General features: G+C 40.6%; 1 protein-coding gene across 1 annotated transcript in view; it reads left to right on the top strand.

Moving 5' to 3' along the window:
- The window catches only part of LOC139322104 (immunoglobulin lambda-1 light chain-like), a 526,174-nt gene that overhangs the window by 431,684 nt on the left and 74,020 nt on the right, over window positions 1-20,470 (top strand). The gene's annotated exons all lie outside the window — the stretch shown is intronic.

Here is a 20,470-nt window from a genome sequence, read left to right as displayed (position 1 = left end):
CCCCCACCTTGATTAAAATTGGAAAATATATCACATATTTCTCCTAGAAAGGAAAATAAAAGGAGGCTTGTCTGGTATTGACCTTTCATGGAAATAAAATTCAACTACCAAAAGGACTCCAGTTTAGAAAGCAAATCTGATGTAGAATTCAATTTGAACCAAGAATCCTGTTTGAACTACAATTTAAAATATGGGTTTGTACCAAACCCCAAATTTAGTTGGGTTTCTTTGTTCTTGTTGTTGTTGTTTTACCTTTACAGTCTATATTTCAGTTACATGAGATGTTTGATTTCCAAGATAATACCAGTGGGGTTTAATCTTTGACCATCCAAAAGCAGATGTAGAGGCAAATCTGGCAGAGATTGAGGGGACCGAGATCACAAGGGGACTTCTGTGGCTGAGCCTGAACCGATATCTTCATCCCTAATCTATGATTTTAACCATTATTTGGCACTTTCTGATTCAAAATCTGGACTGTGCACGTGCCTGCTTCCCTGAACTTTAGAAAGAGCCAACTAACTCCTTCCCCTTTTAAGAATCCTCTTTCAAAAGACGCTGCAATCTGTCTCCACAGAGACTTGGCCATGGGGAGGAGCTCTTACTACATTTTTCAAATGTTTTCGGAGGAGAGACCATTTCAGATTAAAACTGAAGATCTAAACTCAAAACACTGCTTTACGTGTGTGTAGATATAGCACCCCAGGCGATAGGCTGAATTTCTACCACATGGATTTCAGTTTGGAAAATGATTTTTCAGAAATCCTAATTTCTCATGAATTCTGGAGGTTTTCTTCCTCCAATTTCTTTGTTAAGGAGATGAAGAAAATTAAGGTTGACCACTGAGGGATTGTTGAGAGCTTGAGGATGGCCAAATTATGTAAACACAGGACACCAAGAATTAAAAAAATAAATAAATTATGCAGTGGATCCTGTAAGCTTCCTTGCAAGACTGACAAGCCAAACTGTGCAGCAGGAAACTTCTGACAATGAGTTCTGATTAACAAAAGGACCATATGACAAATATCATCTACTAATTAAGACAAAATGTAATCTTCCATCAAGAATGACAAATGTATTCAACAAAGTGTGAATGTTGACCTTGTAAAAGGAAACAGATAGATCGGTAAGTTCTACAAAGGAAGTTTTTTTGTATAAATCTCTGAGCCAATTTTTATTCACAATACTTGATTTGCACCTCTGTCCCAAGTGAGAGGCTTCCGTTTCTGCAGAAATAATCAGATGGAATCAGTGTCCTCATCCCAACCGTGACACACAAACAATTCCTGGGGATTTATTCCTGGAGGGTTAAATGCTTAAAAAACTTTATTTTGCAAATCAGTTGTTCAAGTAATAAGATTGGAAGAGTCTATACATTGATAGACCAATCAATCTTTATAAAACTTTAGTAAGACCACACCTTGAATTCTGCATCCAGTTTTGGTCACCACATTACAAAAAAATGTTGAGACTTTGGAAAGAGTGCAGAGAAGAGCAACTAACATGATTAAAAGGCCTGGAGATTAAAATCTATGAAGAACAGCTGCAAGAATTGGGTATGGCTACTCTAGAAAGAAGAAGGACTAGGGCGTGACACGATAGAAGAATTCAAGTATTTGAGGGGCTGCCACAAAGGAGGGTCAACTTATTTTTCAAAGCACCGAAGGGCAGAACAAGAAACAATGGATGGAAATGAATCAAGGAGAGAAGCAACCTGGAATTGAGGAGAAACTTCCTAACATTGAGAAGAATTATCCAATGGAACAGCTTGCTTTCAGACATTGTGGGTGCTTAATCCTTGGAGGTTTTTAAGAAGAGCCTGGACAGTCATTTGTCCAGAATGGTATAGGGTCTTCTGCTTGAACAGAAGGTTGGACTAGAAGATCTCCAAGGTCCCTTCTAGCTCCATTCTGAATTGAAAGGTCCTCTCCTCATCATATATGAGGACAGAATACATCTATGGAGATCTTAGGCCAAACCAGCTACTCTAACATGGCCGCCCTAAGTATATCAACGGTCTAGAGAGACGAACCAAAGAAGAGATAAAAAGAGGAACAGGAAACCATCTCTTTCCTCCAAGTGAAATCCTTTTTTATCAAAAACTACTAATGAGATGCAGGCTGAATTTGCATAAAGGGGTAAAGCCAGATCCCTGGGGGGAGTTTAAAGGGAACACAGCAGTTTCCCAATCTGAGTTTCCCAGAAAGCTCAGTTCTCCATCATGGCCTGGTCTCTCCTCTTGGCTTTCTTCTTCATATGCTGCACAGGTAATTTAGGAAGAGTTCTCACCCCTGAATTTACATCTGAGAACATTCATGGTTTGTAAAGGATCAGGCTCAAGCTGTGACTTTGGTTTGATCCTGATGTCAGAGCCACCCCCTTCCATGCCTTCCAACCCATCGAAACTTAGTGATGTCAGAGCAGCTCTTCAAAAGATACTCCAAGAGTGGATGAATCGGATGTCTCTCTTCATTCTCTTCCCTTTTTTTTATTTTATTTTCAGGAGCCAACTCACAGTATACCTTGACTCAGCCGGCAGCACAATCGTTTCCCCCGGGAGAAACAGTAAAGATCTCATGTACCATGAGCCGAGACAGCCAAGTGGGCAGTTATAGCATATCTTGGTACCAACAGAAGGCTGGAGAGAGCCCCAAATACCTTCTCTACGATGATGACACCAATGGCCGGTTCTCAGGGACCATAGACAGCTCTGCCAATGCAGCCTATTTAACCATTGGAAACCTCCAGGCTGAGGATGAGGGTGATTACTATTGTGGTGGTGGTTATGGCAGTGGCAGCAACTGGAGGTATCCACAGTGATACATTCACTTGCAGAAGTGAGACAAAAACCTCCCCTGGTGCTTACTTGCGAACACTTCCTTCCTCCCCTGGAGAGATTTGACCAAGTGGAGGAGCTCTCTCTACATCATTAAAATATTTTAAGAAGAGAGACAACGTCAGATGAAAACTGATTTCCTGAATTTAACTCTGGTTGCAAGGATTGTGGACATATGAAGCCAGACAATGTGCTGAATTTGTGCAACATGGATCTCAGTTTTGAAAGTGCTTTTACAGAAATGCTAAATTCTGAAGGATTGTGGACTTTTTCCTCCACCAATTTCTTTGCTGAAGAGATGATTAACGAACGTGACAAATATAATCTCGTACTATATATGGCAAAATGGAATCTTCCACCAGAAAGGACATATGTAGTCAAGAAAGTGTGAACAGTAACCTTGTGAAAGGAAACACAGACAGCACATTCACATGTGGCACAAAGAAACATTTTTGTAGAAATATCTTAGCCAAATTTTACTTGGGGGGGCAGGATTTGCACCTCCGTCTCAAGCGTGAGGCTCTGTATCTCTGCAGAAATAATCAGATGGAATCAACTTTCTCATCCCAGTTGTGACACACAAACAATTCCTGGGGATTTATTCCTGGAGGGTTAAATGGTTAAAGGATGTAACTAGTGCTTTAGAAATGTTTTCGTCTGAATTGTGCAAATCAGTCGTTCAGGAAACAAGATTGGGAGAGAGTCTCTTCACTGATATCAGCCGATATTCAGAAAGGTCCATCATCTCTGAGGAAAGAAAGAGGTCCATGAGGACCTTAGACCAATCTAGCTACTGTAACATGGTCCCCCTAAGTATTTCCCGGTTCCAAGTGAGACGATTGAAACAAGACTTTAAAAAGAAGCAGGAAACCATCTCTTTCCTTCAAGTGCATTTCTTTCTTATCCAAGCCCAGCTAATAAGATGCAAGCTGAATTTGCATAAAGGGGCGGTCCCAGATTCTTGGGGAGTTAAAGGGAACGTGGCACTCTCTCAATCTGACATTCCCAGAAAGCTCAGTTCTCCATCATGGCTTGGTCTCTGCTCTTGGCTTTCTTCTTCTTATGGTGCACAGGTAATTTAGGAAGAATTCTAACCTCTGAATTTACATCTGAGGGAATTCATGGTTTGGAAACCATCAGGCTGAAACTGTTAATGGTGGCTTGATACTGATATCAAAGCCACCCCCTTCCATGCCTTCCAACCCATTGAAATTTAGTGATGTCTGGATTCCAATCAGAGCAGCTCTTCAAAAGACACTCCAAGAGTGGATCTATAGAATGTCCACCTTCATTCTCTTCCTTTTTTTTTTCTTCAGGAGCCAACTCACAGTACACCTTGACTCAACCCGCAGCACAACCATTTCAACGGGGACAACTAGCAAAGATCTCCTGTACCATGAGCCAAGACAGCCAAGTGGGCAGCTATTACATGTCTTGGTACCAACAGAAGGCTGGAGAGAGACCCAAATTCCTTCTCTATGACAACAACAACAATGGCAGGTTCTCGGGGACCATAGACAGCTCTGCCAATGCAGCTTATTTAACCATTGGAAACCTCCAGGCTGATGATGAGGGTATTTACTATTGTGGTGGTGATTACGGCAGTGGCAGCAACTACAGGTATCCACAGTGATACAATCACTTGCAGAAGTGAGACAAAAACCTCCCCTTGCGAACACTTCCTTCTTCCCCTTCGTGAACCATCAGCCTGGCCTGTGAAATATTTACACAGTTAATACTTAAAGAGCAGAGTCAGTTCTTCTCTCAGCCTTGCTAAGCATAAGGACCTTCTCCTTTTTTGGAAAATGAAAAACGGTAGAGATAAATTTGCAACATTCATCAGAGTTGCAATAAAGAAACATTGCATCCATACATTTTTACTCCCCCCCCACCTTGATTAAAATTGGAAAATATATCACATATTTCTCCTAGAAAGGAAAATAAAAGGAGGCTTGTCTGGTATTGACCTTTCATGGAAATAAAATTCAACTACCAAAAGGACTCCAATTTAGAAAGCAAATCTGATGTAGAATTGAATTTGAACCAAGAATCCTGTTTGGACTATAATTTAAAATATGGGTTTGTACCAAACCCCAAATTTAGTTGGGTTTCTTTGTTCTTGTTGTTGTTGTTTTACCTTTACAGTCTATATTTCAATTACATGAGATGTTTGATTTCCAAGATAATACCAGTGGGGTTTAATCTTTGACCATCCAAAAGCAGATGTAGAGGCAAATCTGGCAGAGATTGAGGGGACCGAGATCACAAGGGGGCTCCTGTGGCTGAGCCTGAACCGATATCTTCATCCCTAATCTATGATCTTAACCACAATTTGGTACTTTCTGATTCAAAATCTGGACTGTGCACGTGCCTGCTTCCCTGAACTTTAGAAAGAGCCAACTAACTCCTTCCCCTTTTAGGAATCCTCTTTCAAAAGACGCTGCAATCTGTCTCCACAGAGACTTGGCCATGGGGAGGAGCTCTTACTACATTTTTCAAATGTTTTCAGAGGAGAGACCATTTCAGATTAAAACTGAAGATCTAAACTCAAAACACTGCTTTACGTGTGTGTAGATATAGCACCCCAGGCGATAGGCTGAATTTCTACCACATGGATTTCAGTTTGGAAAATGATTTTTCAGAAATCCTAATTTCTCATGAATTCTGGAGGTTTTCTTCCTCCAATTTCTTTGTTAAGGAGATGAAGAAAATTAAGGTTGACCACTGAGGGATTGTTGAGAGCTTGATGATGGCCAAATTATGTAAATACAGGACACCCAGAATTAAAAAAATAAATAAATTATGCAGTGGATCCTGTAAGCTTCCTTGCAAGACTGACAAGCCAAACTGTGCAGCAGGAAACTTCTGACAATGAGTTATGATTAACAAAAGGACCATATGACAAATATCATCTACTAATTAAGACAAAATGTAATCTTCCATCAAGAATGACAAATGTATTCAACAAAGTGTGAATGTTGACCTTGTAAAAGGAAACAGATAGATCGACAAGTTCTACAAAGGAAGTTCTTTTGTATAAATCTCTGAGCCAATTTTTATTCACAATACTTGATTTGCACCTCTGTCCCAAGTGTGAGGCTTCCATTTCTGCAGAAATAATCAGATGGAATCAGTGTCCTCATCCCAACTGTGACACACAAACAATTCCTGGGGATTTATTCCTGGAGGGTTAAATGCTTAAAAAACTTTATTTTGCAAATCAGTTGTTCAAGTAATAAGATTGGAAGAGTCTATACATTGATAGACCAATCAGTCTTTATAAAAGTTTAGTAAGACCACACTTTGAATTCTGCATCCAGATTTGGTCACCACATTACCAAAAAGATGCTGAGACTTTGGAAAGAGTGCAGAGAAGAGCAACTAAGATGATTAAAAGGCCTGGAGATTAAAACCTATGAAGAACAGTTGCAAGAATTGGGTATGGCTACTCTTGAAAGAAGAAGGACTAGGGGGTGACATGATAGAAGTATTCAAGTATTTGAGGGGGCTGCCACAAAGAAGAGTGGAGGGGGTCAGCTTATTTTTCAAAGCACCAGAGGGCAGAATAAAAAATAGAGATGAACAAAAGAAGAGATAAAAAGAGGAACAGGAAACCATCTCTTCCCTCCAAGTGAAATCCTTTTTATCAAAAACTACTAATGAGATGCAAGCTGAATTTGCATAAAGGGGTAAAGCCAGATCCCTGGGGCAGTTTAAAGGGAACATGGCAGTTTCCCAATCTCAGTTTCCCAGAAAGCTCAGTTCTCCATCATGGCCTGGTCTCTGCTCTTGGCTTTCTTCTTCTTATGGTGCACAGGTAATTTAGGAAGAATCCTCCCCTCTGAATTTTACCTCTGCCAACATACACGGGTTGGGAAAAATCAGATTCAAACTGTAACTGTCACAGCCACCCTCTTCCATACCTTCCAACCCATCGAAATTTAGTGATGTCTGGATTTCAATCAGAAATCAGCTCTTCGAAACATACTCTAAGATGTGGATGAATCGGATGTCTCTCTTCATTCTCTTCCCTTTTTTTTATTTTCAGGAGCCAACTCACAGTATACCTTGACTCAACCTGCTGCAGAATCCTTCCCTCCAGGACAACCAGCAAAGATCTCATGTAAGATGAGCCAAGACAGCCAAGTGGGCAGTTATACTATATATTGGTACCAACAGAAGGCTGGAGAGAGCCCCAAATACCTTCTCTACGATGATGACACCAATGGCCGGTTCTCAGGGACCATAGACAGCTCTGCCAATGCAGCCTATTTAACCATTACAAACGTCCAGGCTGAGGATGAGGGTGATTACTATTGTGGTGGTGGTTATGGCAGTGGCAGCAACTACAGGTATCCACAGTGATACATTCACTTGCAGAAGTGAGACAAAAACCTCCCCTTGCGAACACTTCCTTCTTCCCCTTTGTGAACCATCAGCCTGGCCTGTGAAGTACTGACACAGTTAATACTTAAAGAACAGAGTCAGTCCTTCTCTCAGCCTTACTTTACCAAAAAGGACCTTCTCCTTTTTGGCAAATGAAAAATGGCAGGGATAAATTTGCAATATTCATCATAGTTGCAATAAAGAAATATTGAAAGGTCCTCTCCTCAACATGTCTTTGAGATCTTTGGGGACCTCGGACTGATACTCTGAAACCAGCTACTGCCACCCGTAAGTATTTCTTGGGCCAGAGAGAGACAAACCACCCCCAAATTCTAGAGGATTTATTCCTGGAGAGATAAGAACCTAGAAAAGTCTATGAATACTTTGAGAAAGTTTTTGTCTGGATTTTGCAAATCAATTGTTCAAGAAACAAAGTGGGAGAAAGTCTGCTTGTAGATATATTTTTTAAAAAAAAGATCTTGAAAAAAGTCCTCTTCTATCCATCATATACAAGGACAAAAAGAGATCCACTGGGATCTTAGACCCAACCAGCTACTTTAACAGGGTCATCTTAAGTATTTCTAAGAGCGATGAATGTAACAAGTGATAAAAAGAGAAACAGGAACCCATCTCTTTCCTTCGAGGACAATTCTTCTTATCCAAACCCAGCTAATGAGATACAAGCTGAATTTGCATAAAGGGGGGGACTCCGATTTTGGGAGGTTTAAGGGGATTATAACAGTCTTCCAATTTGAGTTTCCCAGAAAGATCAGCTCTTCATCATGGCCCAGTCTCTGCTCTTGGCCTTCTTCTTCTTATGGTGCACAGGTAATTTAGGAAGAATCCTCGCCTCTGTAATTTTTCACTGCCAGCATTCCAGGCTTGGAAAGCATCAAGTTGAAGCTTTAACAGTGGTTTGATCCTGATATCAAAGCTACTCTCTTGCATGCCTTCCAACCCAATGCAAATTCAGTGATCTCTGGATTTCAATCAGAGCTGCTTTTCCAAAGATACTCCAAGAGTAGATCTATAGGATGTCTCTCTTCATTCTCTTCCTTTTTTTTTTTTTCAGGAGCCAACTCACAGGTTACCTTGACTCAACCTGCGACACAATCGTTTCCTCCGGGACAACCAGCAAAGATCTCATGTACCATGAGCCGAGACAACCAAGTGGGCAATCATGTCATGTCTTGGTACCAACAGAAGGCTGGAGAGAGCCCCAAATACCTTCTCTATAATGATGGCAACAATGGCCGCTTCAATGGGTCGAAGGACACCTCTGCCAATGCAGCCTATTTAACCATTACAAACCTCCAGGCTGAGGATGAGGATGATTATTATTGTGCTGGTTATTACAACAGTGGCGGCAACTTGTGGTATCCACAGTGATACACTCACTTGCAGAAGTGAGACAAAAACCTCCCCTTGTGCTTACTTGCGAACACTTCCTTCTTCACCTGAACTAACCATCAGCCTGGCCTGGGAAATATTGACACAATTAATATTTAAGAACCAGCTCAGTTCTTCTCTCATTCTTAGTCAGTGTGAGATCTTGTCCTGCCTCACTTTTGAGGAAAATAAAAAATAAATTCAAAACTTCCATCACGGTTGCAATAAAAAAAAAACCCTTGCATTCAGTAAAATTTTTACCATGGTTTTTTTCCCCCTCTTTGCTTAACATTTCAAAATATATCATGTATTTCTCCTAGGATGGAAAATAAAAGGATGCTGGTCTAGTATTGACTGCCCCTGGAAATACATAAGATCTCCTACCTCCGGGTGTTTCGCTGCGCACTGAAGACCCGGCTGTTCCACCAGGCTGGCCTATCAACATAATAATTTTAAATTGGGGTATTTTAAATTTCTGGGGTTTTAAATTGAGCCAAATCTATTTAATCATTTTAATTTTTAACTGCTGTTTTGTCTTGTGTTTTTAAATAGGCTGTACACTGCCCTGAGTCCTTCGGGAGAAGGGCGGTATAGAAATAAAATTATTATTATTATTATTATTTATTGGTTAATCTTTAGTGAGATTCACAGCCTTTGAGGCTGGTTAATAGCTCAGCAGCTCGAGTCCTAACCAAGGACCTAGGAACTGTTAAGGTATCGTCGGAGGATGTAAGCTGTTCCGAGTAAGGTGGTTTTTTGTAGAGTCAAAATGTTCAAGTCCGGCAAAATGTTCAAGTTTATTATTATTATTATTATTATTATTATTATTATTATTATTATTATTATTATTATTATTATTATTTATGGGAAATGCAATTTAACAACCAAAAGGACTCCAGTTTACAAAGCAAATCTGATGCAGAATTCAGTTTGAACCAAGAATCAAGTTTGGACTTGAACTTAAAATATAGATTCCTGCCAAACCTCAAATGTTGGTGGGTTTTTGTTTTTTTGTTGTTTTTTTACCTTTATACCTCTATATTTCAATTCTATGAGATGTTTGATTTCCAAGATAAAACTTGTGAGATATTTGTTCTACCACTCAAAAGCAGAAGTAAAGGCAAATTTGAGAGAGATTGAGGGGACCGAGGTCTCACAGGGCCAGTGGTGAAATTCACATTTTTTTACTACCGGTTCTGTGGGCGTGCCTTGGTGGGCATGGCAGGGAAAGGATACTGCAAAATCCCCATTACCTCCCCACTCCTGGGGGAAGGATATTGCAAAATCTCCATTCCCACCCCACTCTGGGTCCAGCCAGAGGTGGCATTTGACAGTTCTCTGAACTACTCAAAATTTCCGCTACCAGTTCTCAGAACTACTCAAAATCTCCTCTACTGGTTCTCCAGAGCCTGTCAGAACCTGCTGGATTTCACCTCTGCACAGGGGGCTTCTGTGGCTGAACCTGAGCTGATCTCTTCATCCCTAATCTATGACTTTAACCACTATTTGGCACTTTTCAATTCAAATTCGAATGTGGTTGCAAATATAAGCTTCCCTGAGCTTTAAAAAGAGCAAACTGCTTCCCCTTTTAAGAACCCTCTCTCAAAAGATGATGCAATCTGTCTCAACAGAGGTTTGGCCATGGGGAGGAGCTCTTACTACATTTTAAAAATATTTTTAGAGAAGAGACAATGTCAAACTGAAGCTGAATATCTAAACTAAAAACACGGCTTTACTTCAGTGTGGACAGAGCAACCCAGGAGATATGCTGAATTTCTCCAACATGGATTTCAGTTTGGAAAATGATTGTACAAAAATCCTAATTTCTCGGGCATTCTGAAGTTTTTAATAATATAAAATAAAGGCTTCGATATCAATTTCACTGGGAAATTGATCAAATAATGTGAACACAAGAACCCCAGAGTTAAAATTTATTAAGTTAGGCAGTGGATCTTCTACGCTTCCTTGCAAAACTGACAACCTAAAGTGTGCAGCAAGAAAGTTCTGACAATAAGCTATGATTAACGAAAGAACAATATGATAAATATAATCTCCTACTAATGATGACAAAACGTAATCTTGCATCAAGAGTGACAGATGTAGTCAACTAAATGTGAATACTGACCTTTTAAAAAGAATCGGATAAATGGACAATTTGTATAAAGAAAGTTTTTTGTAATATCTGAGCCAATTTTTATTCAGGGTGCTTGATTTGCACCTCTGTCCCAAGCGTGATGCTTCCATTTCTGCAGAAATAATCAGCTGGAATCAACATTCTCATCCAAAGTTTGACACACAAACAATTCCTGGGGATTTATTCCTGGAGGGTTAAAGGCTTAAAGAATGTTACCAGTTCTTCAGGGGGAAAAAAACTTTATTTTGCAAATCAGTTGTTCAAGTAATAAGATTGGAAGAGTCTACACATTGATAGACCAATCAATTTTTATAAAACTTTAGTAAGACCACACCTTGAATTCTGCATCCAGTTTTGGTCACCACATTACAAAAAAATGTTGAGACTTTGGAAAGAGTGCAGAGAAGAGCAACTAAGATGATTAAAAAGCCTGGAGATTAAAACCTATGAAGAACAGCTGCAAGAATTGGATATCGCTACTCGAGAAAGAAGAAGGACTAGGGTGATAGAAGTATACACGATAGAAGAATTCAAGTATTTGAGGGGCTGCCACAAAGAAGAGAGGGTCAACTTATTTTTCAAAGCACCGAAGGGCAGAACAAGAAACAATGGATGGAAATGAATCAGGGAGAGAAGCAACCTGGAATTGAGGAGAAACTTCCTAACATTGAGAAGAATTATCCAATGGAACAGCTTGCTTTCAGACATTGTGGGTGCTTAATCCTTGGAGGTTTTCAAGAAGAGCCTGGACAGTCATTTGTCCAGAATGGTATAGGGTCTTCTGCTTGAGCAGAAGGTTGGCCTAGAAGATCTCCAAGGCCCCTTCCAGCTCCATTCTGAATTGAAAGGTCCTCTCCTCATCATATATGAGGACATAATACATCTATGGAGATCCTAGAACAAACCAGCTACTGTAACATGGCCGCCCTAAGTATATCAACGGTCTAGAGAGACGAACCAAAGAAGAGATAAAAAGAGGAACAGAAAACCATCTCTTTCCTCCAAGTGAAATTCTTTTTTATCAAAAACTACTAATGAGATGCAAGTTGAATTTGCATAAAGGGGTAAAGCCAGATCCCTGGGGGGAGTTTAAAGGGAACACGGCAGTTTCCCAATCTGAGTTTCCCAGAAAGCTCAGTTCTCCATCATGGCCTGGTCTCTGCTCTTGGCTTTCTTCTTCTTGTGGTGCACAGGTAATTTAGGAAGAATTCTCACCCCTGAATTTACATCTGAGAACATTCATGGTTTGTAAAGGATCAGGCTCAAGCTGTGACTTTGGTTTGATCCTGATGTCAGAGCCACCCCCTTCCATGCCTTCCAACCCATCGAAACTTAGTGATGTCAGAGCAGCTCTTCAAAAGATACTCCAAGAGTGGATGAATCGGATGTCTCTCTTCATTCTCTTCCCTTTTTTTAATTTTATTTTCAGGAGCCAACTCACAGTATACCTTGACTCAGCCGGCAGCACAATCGTTTCCCCCAGGAGAAACAGTAAAGATCTCATGTAAGATGAGCCAAGACAGCCAAGTGGGCAGCTATATCATATCTTGGTACCAACAGAAGGCTGGAGAGAGACCCAAATACCTTCTCTACGATGATGACACCAATGGCCGGTTCTCAGGGACCATAGACAGCTCTGCCAATGCAGCCTATTTAACCATTGGAAACCTCCAGGCTGAGGATGAGGGTGATTACTATTGTGGTGGTGGTTACGGCAGTGGCAGCAACTGGAGGTATCCACAGTGATACATTCACTTGCAGAAGTGAGACAAAAACCTCCCCTGGTGCTTACTTGCAAACACTTCCTTCCTCCCCTGGAGAAGTTTGACCATGTGGAGGAGCTCTCTCTACATCATTAAAATATTTTAAGAAGAGAGACAAGGTCAGATGAAAACTGATTTCCTGAATTTAACTCTGGTTGCAAGGATTGTGGACATATGAAGCCAGACAATGTGCTGAATTTGTGCAACATGGATCTCAGTTTTGAAAGTGCTTTTACAGAAATGCTAAATTCTGAGGGATTGTGGACTTTTTCCTCCACCAATTTCTTTGCTGAAGAGATGATTAACGAACGTGACAAATATAATCTCGTACTATATATGGCAAAATGGAATCTTCCACCAGAAAGGACATATGTAGTCAACAAAGTGTGAACAGTAACCTTGTGAAAGGAAACACAGACAGTACATTCACATGTGGCACAAAGAAACATTTTTGTAGAAATATCTTAGCCAAATTTTACTTGGGGGGCAGGATTTGCACCTCCGTCTCAAGCGTGAGGCTCTGTATTTCTGCAGAAATAATCAGATGGAATCAACTTTCTCATCCCAGTTGTGACACACAAACAATTCCTGGGGATTTATTCCTGGAGGGTTAAATGGTTAAAGGATGTAACTAGTGCTTTAGAAATGTTTTCGTCTGAATTGTGCAAATCAGTCGTTCAGGTAACAAGATTGGGAGAGTCTCTTCACTGATATCAGCCGATATTCAGAAAGGTCCATCATCTCTGAGGAAAGAAAGAGGTCCATGAGGACCTTAGACCAATCTAGCTACTGTAACATGGTCCCCCTAAGTATTTCCAGGTTCCAAGTGAGACGATTGAAACAAGACATTAAAAAGAAGCAGGAAAACATCTCTTTCCTTAAAGTGCAATTCTTCTTATGCAAACCCAGCTAAGAAGATGCAAGCTGAATTTGCATAAAGGGGCGGTCCCAGATTCTTGGGGAGTTAAAGGGAACGTGGCACTCTCCCAATCTGACATTCCCAGAAAGCTCAGTTCTCCATCATGGCCTGGTCTCTGCTCTTGGCTTTCTTCTTCTTTTTACATCTGAGGGAATTCATGGTTTGGAAACCATCAGGCTGAAACTGTTAATGGTGGCTTGATACTGATATCAAAGCCACCCCCTTCCATGCCTTCCAACCCATTGAAATTTAGTGATGTCTGGATTCCAATCAGAGCAGCTCTTCAAAAGACACTCCAAGAGTGGATCTATAGAATGTCCACCTTCATTCTCTTCCTTTTTTTTTTCTTCAGGAGCCAACTCACAGTACACCTTGACTCAACCCGCAGCACAATCATTTCAACGGGGACAACTAGCAAAGATCTCCTGTACCATGAGCCAAGACAGCCAAGTGGGCAGCTATTACATGTCTTGGTACCAACAGAAGGCTGGAGAGAGACCCAAATTCCTTCTCTATGACAACAACAACAATGGCAGGTTCTCGGGGACCATAGACAGCTCTGCCAATGCAGCTTATTTAACCATTGGAAACCTCCAGGCTGATGATGAGGGTATTTACTATTGTGGTGGTAATTACGCCAGTGGCAGCAACTGGTGGTATCCACAGTGATACAATCACTTGCAGAAGTGAGACAAAAACCTCCCCTTGCGAACACTTCCTTCTTCTCCTTCGTGAACCATCAGCCTGGCCTGTGAAATATTTACACAGTTAATACTTAAAGAGCAGAGTCAGTTCTTCTCTCAGCCTTGCTAAGCATAAGGACCTTCTCCTTTTTGGAAAATGAAAAATGGTAGAGATAAATTTGCAATAGGCTTGTCTGGTATTGACCTTTCATGGAAATAAAATTCAACTACCAAAAAGACTCCGGTTTAAAAAGCAAATCTGATGTAGAATTCAATTTGAATCAATAATCATGTTTGGACCAAACCCCAAATTTAGTTGGGTTTCTTTGTTCTTGTTGTTGTTGTTTTACCTTTACAGTCTATATTTCAATTACATGAGATGTTTGATTTCCAAGATAATACCAGTGGGGTTTTATTTTTGACCATTCAAAAGCAGATGTAGAGGCAAATCTGGCAGAGATTGAGGGGACCGAGATCACAAGGGGACTTCTGTGGCTGAGCCTGAACCGATATCTTCATCCCTAATCTATGATTTTAACCATTATTTGGCACTTTCTGAATCAAAATCTAGACTGTGCACGTGCCTGCTTCCCTGCACTTTAGAAAGAGCCAACTAAATCCTAATTTCTCATGAATTCTGGAGGTTTTCTTCCTCCAATTTCTTCGTTAAGGAGATGAAGAAAATTAAGGTTGACCACTGAGGGATTGTTGAGAGCTTGATGATGGCCAAATTAGGTAAACACAGGACACTCAGAATTAAAAAAAATAAATAAATTAGGCAGTGGATCCTGTAAGCTTCCTTGCAAAACTGACAACCTAAAGTGTGCAGCAGGAAACTTCTGACAATGAGTTATGATTAACAAAAGGACAATATGACAAATATAATCTACTAATTAAGACAAAATGTAATCTTCCATCAAGAATGACAAGTGTAGTCAACACAGTGTGAATACTGACCTTATAAAAAGCAAACAGATAAATTGACAAGTTGTACAAAGAAATTATGTTGTATGAATCTCTGAGCCAATTTTTATTCAGGATACTTGATTTGCAACTCTGTCCCAAGTGTGGGGCTTCCATTTCTGCAGAAATAATCGGCTGGAATCAGCGTCCTCTTCTCAAGTGTGACACACAAACAATTCCTGGGGATTTATTCCTGGAGGGTTAAATGCTTAAAGAATGTTACCAGTTCTTCAGGGGGAAAAAAACCTTTATTTTGCAAATCAGTTGTTCAAGTAATAAGATTGGAAGAGTCTATACATTGATAGACCAATCAATCTTTATAAAAGTTTAGTAAGACCGCACCTTGAATTCTGCATCTAGTTTTGGTCACCACATTATAAAAAAGATGCTGAGACTTTGGAAAGAGTGCAGAGAAGAGCAACTAAGATGATTAAAAGGCCTGGAGATTAAAACCTAGGAAGAACAGTTGCAAGAATTGGGTATGGCTACTCTTGAAAGAAGAAGGACTAGGGGGTGACACGATAGAAGTATTCAAGTATTTGAGGGGGCTGCCACAAAGAAGAGTGGAGGGGGTCAGCTTATTTTTCAAAGCACCAGAGGGCAGAATAAAAAATAGAGATGAACAAAAGAAGAGATAAAAAGAGGAACAGGAAACCATCTCTTTCCTGCAAGTGAAATTCTTTTTTATCAAAAACTACTAATGAGATGCAAGTTGAATTTGCATAAAGGGGTAAAGCCAGATCCCTGGGGCACTTTAAAGGGAACATGGCAGCTTCCCAATCTGAGTTTCCCAGAAAGCTCAGTTCTCCATCATGGCCTGGTCTCTGCTCTTGGCTTTCTTCTTCTTTTGGTGCACAGGTAATTTAGGAAGAATTCTCACCTCTGAATTTTACCTCTGCCAACATACACGGGTTGGGAAAAATCAGATTCAAGCTGTAACTGTCACAGCCACCCCCTTGCATACCTTCCAACCCATCGAAATTTAGTGATGTCTGGATTTCAATCAGAGCAGCTCTTCGAAAGATACTCTAAGACGTGGATGAATCGGATGTCTCTCTTCATTCTCTTCCCTTTTTTTTATTTTCAGGAGCCAACTCACAGTATACCTTGACTCAAACTGCTGCAGAATCGTTCCCTCCAAGAGAACCTGCAAAGATCTCATGTACCATGAGCCGAGACAGCCAAGTGGGCAGTTATACTATATCTTGGTACCAACAGAAGGCTGGAGAGAGCCCCAAATACCTTCTCTATGATAGCAACAGCAATGGCCGGTTCACGGGGTCCAAGGACACTTCTGCCAATGCAGCCTATTTAACCATTGGAAACCTCCAGGCTGATGATGAGGGTATTTACTATTGTGGTGGTGCTTACAGCCGTGGCAGCAACTGGTGGTATCCACAGTGATACACTCACTTGCAGAAGTGAGACAAAAACCTCCCCTTGCGAACACTTCCTTCTTCCCCTTCGTGAACCATCAGCCTGGCCTGTGAAGTACTGACACAGTTAATACTTAAAGAGCAGAGTCAGTTCTTCTCTCAGCCTTACTAAGCATAAGGACCTTCTCCTTTTTGGCAAATGAAAAATGGCAGGGATAAATTTGCAATATTCATCAGAGTTGCAATAAAGAAACATCTCCTCAACATGTCTATGAGATCTTTGGGGACCTCGGACTGACACTCTGAAACCAGCTACTGCCACCCGTAAGTATTTCTTGGGCCAGAGAGAGACAAACCACCCCCAAATTCTAGAGGATTTATTCCTGGAGAGATAAGAACCTAGAAAAGTCTATGAATACTTGGAGAAAGTTTTTGTCTGGATTTTGCAAATCAGTTGTTCAAGAAACAAAGTGGGAGAAAGTCTGCTTGTAGATATATTTTTTAAAAAAAGATCTTGAAAAAAGTCCTCTTCTATCCATCATATACAAGGACAAAAAGAGATCCACTGGGATCTTAGACCCAACCAGCTACTTTAACAGGGTCATCTTAAGTATTTCTAAGAGCGATGAATGTAACAAGTGATAAAAAGAGAAACAGGAACCCATCTCTTTCCTTCGAGTGCAGTTCTTCTTATCCAAACCCAGCTAATGAAATGCAAGCTGAATTTGCATAAAGGGGGGGACTCAGATTTTGGGAGGTTTAAGGGGATTATAACAGTCTTCCAATTTGAGTTTCCCAGAAAGATCAGCTCTTCATCATGGCCCAGTCTCTGCTCTTGGCCTTCTTCTTCTTATGGTGCACAGGTAATTTAGGAAAAATCCTCGCCTCTGTAATTTTTCACTGCCAGCATTCCAGGCTTGGAAAGCATCAAGTTGAAGCTTTAACAGTGGTTTGATCCTGATATCAAAGCTACTCTCTTGCATGCCTTCCAACCCAATGCAAATTCAGTGATCTCTGGATTTCAATCAGAGCTGCTTTTCCAAAGATACTCCAAGAGTAGATCTATAGGATATCTCTCTTCATTCTCTTCCTTTTTTAAATTTTCAGGAGCCAACTCACAGGTTACCTTGACTCAACCTGCGACACAATCGTTTCCTCCGGGACAACCAGCAAAGATCTCATGTACCATGAGCCGAGACAACCAAGTGAGCAATCATGTCATGTCTTGGTACCAACAGAAGGCTGGAGAGAGCCCCAAATACCTTCTCTATAATGCTGGCAACAATGGCCGGTTCTCAGGGACCATAGACAGCTCTGCCAATGCAGCCTATTTAACCATTGGAAACCTCCAGGCTGAGGATGAGGCTGATTATTATTGTGCTGGTTATTACAGCAGTGGCGGCAACTTGTGGTATCCACAGTGATACACTCACTTGCAGAAGTGAGACAAAAACCTCCCCTTGTGCTTACTTGCGAACACTTCCTTCTTCACCTGAACTAACCATCAGCCTGGCCTGGGAAATATTGACACAATTAATATTTAAGAACCAGCTCAGTTCTTCTCTCATTCTTAGTCAGTGTGAGATCTTGTCCTGCCTCATTTTTGAATAAAAAAGAAAATAAATTCAAAACTTCCATCACAGTTGCAATAAAAAAAAAAACCCTTGCATTCAGTAAAATTTTTACTGTGGATTTTTCCCCCCTTTGCTTAACATTTCAAAATATATCATGTATTTCTCCTAGGATGGAAAATAAAAGGAGGCTGGTCTAGTATTGACTTCTTTATGGGAAATGCAATTTAACAACCAAAAGGACTCCAGTTTACAAAGCAAATCTGATGCAGAATTCAGTTTGAACCAAGAATCAAGTTTGGACTTGAACTTAAAATATAGATTCCTGCCAAACCTCAAATGTTGGTGGGTTTTTTTGTTCTTGTTTTTTACCTTCATACCTCTATATTTCAATGGTATGAGATGTTTGATTTCCAAGATAAAACCAGTGATATTTGTTGTACCGCTCAAAAGCAGAAGTAAAGGCAAATTTGGCTGAGAGAGATTGGGGGGACCGAGATCACACAGGGGCAGTGGTGAAATTCAATTTTTTTTACTACCGGTTCTGTGGGTGTGGCTTGGTGGGCGTGGCAGGGAAAGGATACTGCAAAATCCCCATTCCCTCCCCACTCCTGGGGGAAGGATATTGCAAAATCTCCATTCCCACCCCACCGGCCAGTTCACTCCCACAGAGAGGGTCTCCTCAGGTTGCCATCGGCCAAGTTATGTCGGTTGGCGACACCCAGGGGGAGGGCCTTCTCTGTGGGAGCCCCAGCCCTGTGGAATGAACTGCCCCCAGAAATACGTAAGATCTCCGACCTCCGGGTATTTCGCTGTGCACTCAAGACCCTGTTGTTCCGCCAGGCCGGGCTATCAACATAATAATTTTAAATTGGGGTATTTTAAATTTCTGGGGTTTTAAATTGAGCCAAATTGTTTAATAATTTTAAATTTTTAATTGATGTTTGTCTTGTGCTTTTAAATAGGCTGTACACCATCCTGAGTCCTTCGGGAGAAGGGTGGTATAAAAATAAAATTATACTTATACTTACTTATACTCTGGGACCAGCCAGAGGTGGCATTTGGCAGTTCTCAGAACTACTCAAAATCTCCTCTACTGGTTCTCCAGAGCCTTTCAGAACCTGCTGGATTTCACCTCTGCACAGGGGGCTTCTGTGGCTGAACCTGAGCTGATCTCTTCATCCCTAATCTATGACTTTAACCACTATTTGGCACTTTTCAATTCAAATTCGAATGTGGTTGCAAATGCAAGCTTCCCTGAGCTTTAAAAAGAACCAACTGCTTCCCCTTTTAAGAACCCTCTCTCAAAAGATGATGCAATCTGTCTCAACAGAGGTTTGACCATGGGGAGGAGCTCTTACTACATTTTAAAAATATTTTTAGAGGAGAGACAATGTCAAATTGAAGCTGAATATCTAAACTAAAAACACGGCTTTACTTCAGTGTGGACACGAGCAACCCAGGAGACATGCTGAATTTCTCCAACATGGATTTCAGTTTGGAAAATGATTGTACAAAAATCCTAATTTCTCGGGGATTCTGAAGTTTTTAATAATATAAAATAAAGGCTTGGACATCAAGTTCGCCGGGAAATTGACCAAATAATGTGAACACAAGAACCCCAGAGTTAAAATCTATTAAATTAGGCAGTGGATCTTCTACGCTTCCTTGCAAAACTGACAACCTAAAGTGTGCAGCAAGAAAGTTCTGACAATAAGCTATCATTAACGAAAGAACAATATGATAAATATAATCTCTTACTAATGATGACAAAACGTAATCTTGCATCAAGAGTGACAGATGTAGTCAACTAAATGTGAATACTGACCTTTTAAAAAGAATTGGATAAATGGACAATTTGCATAAAGAAACTTTTTTGTAATATCTGAGCCAATTTTTATTCAGGGTGCTTGATTTGCACCTCTGTCCCAAGCGTGACGCTTCCATTTCTGCAGAAATAATCAGCTGGAATCAACATTCTCATCCAAAGTTTGACACACAAACAATTCCTGGGGATTTATTCCTGGAGGGTTAAATGCTTAAAGAATGTTACCAGTTCTTCAGTGGAAAAAAACCCCCTTTATTTTGCAAATCAGTTGTTCAAGTAATAAGATTGGAAGAGTCTATACATTGATAGGCCAATCAATCTTTATAAAACTTTAGTAAGACCACACCTTGAATTCTGCATCCAGTTTTGGACACCACATTATAAAAAAGATGCTGAGACTTTGGAAAGAGTGCAGAGAAGAGCAACTAACATGATTAAAAGGCCTGGAGATTAAAACCTATGAAGAACAGTTGCAAGAATTGGATATGGCTACTCGAGAAAGTAGAAGGACTAGGGGCTGACACGATAGAAGTATTCAAGTATTTGAGGGACTGCCACAAAAAAGAGAGGGTCAACTTATTTTTCAAAGCACCGAAGGGCAGAACAAGAAACAATGGATGGAAAT

The sequence above is a fragment of the Pituophis catenifer genome, unplaced genomic scaffold (genome assembly GCF_029215685.1).
Source record: "Pituophis catenifer annectens isolate HBS135680 unplaced genomic scaffold, rPitCat1.0.hap2 SCAF_10, whole genome shotgun sequence".
Lineage (NCBI taxonomy): Eukaryota > Metazoa > Chordata > Lepidosauria > Squamata > Colubridae > Pituophis > Pituophis catenifer.
This window is presented reverse-complemented; position numbering and strand designations above follow the sequence as displayed.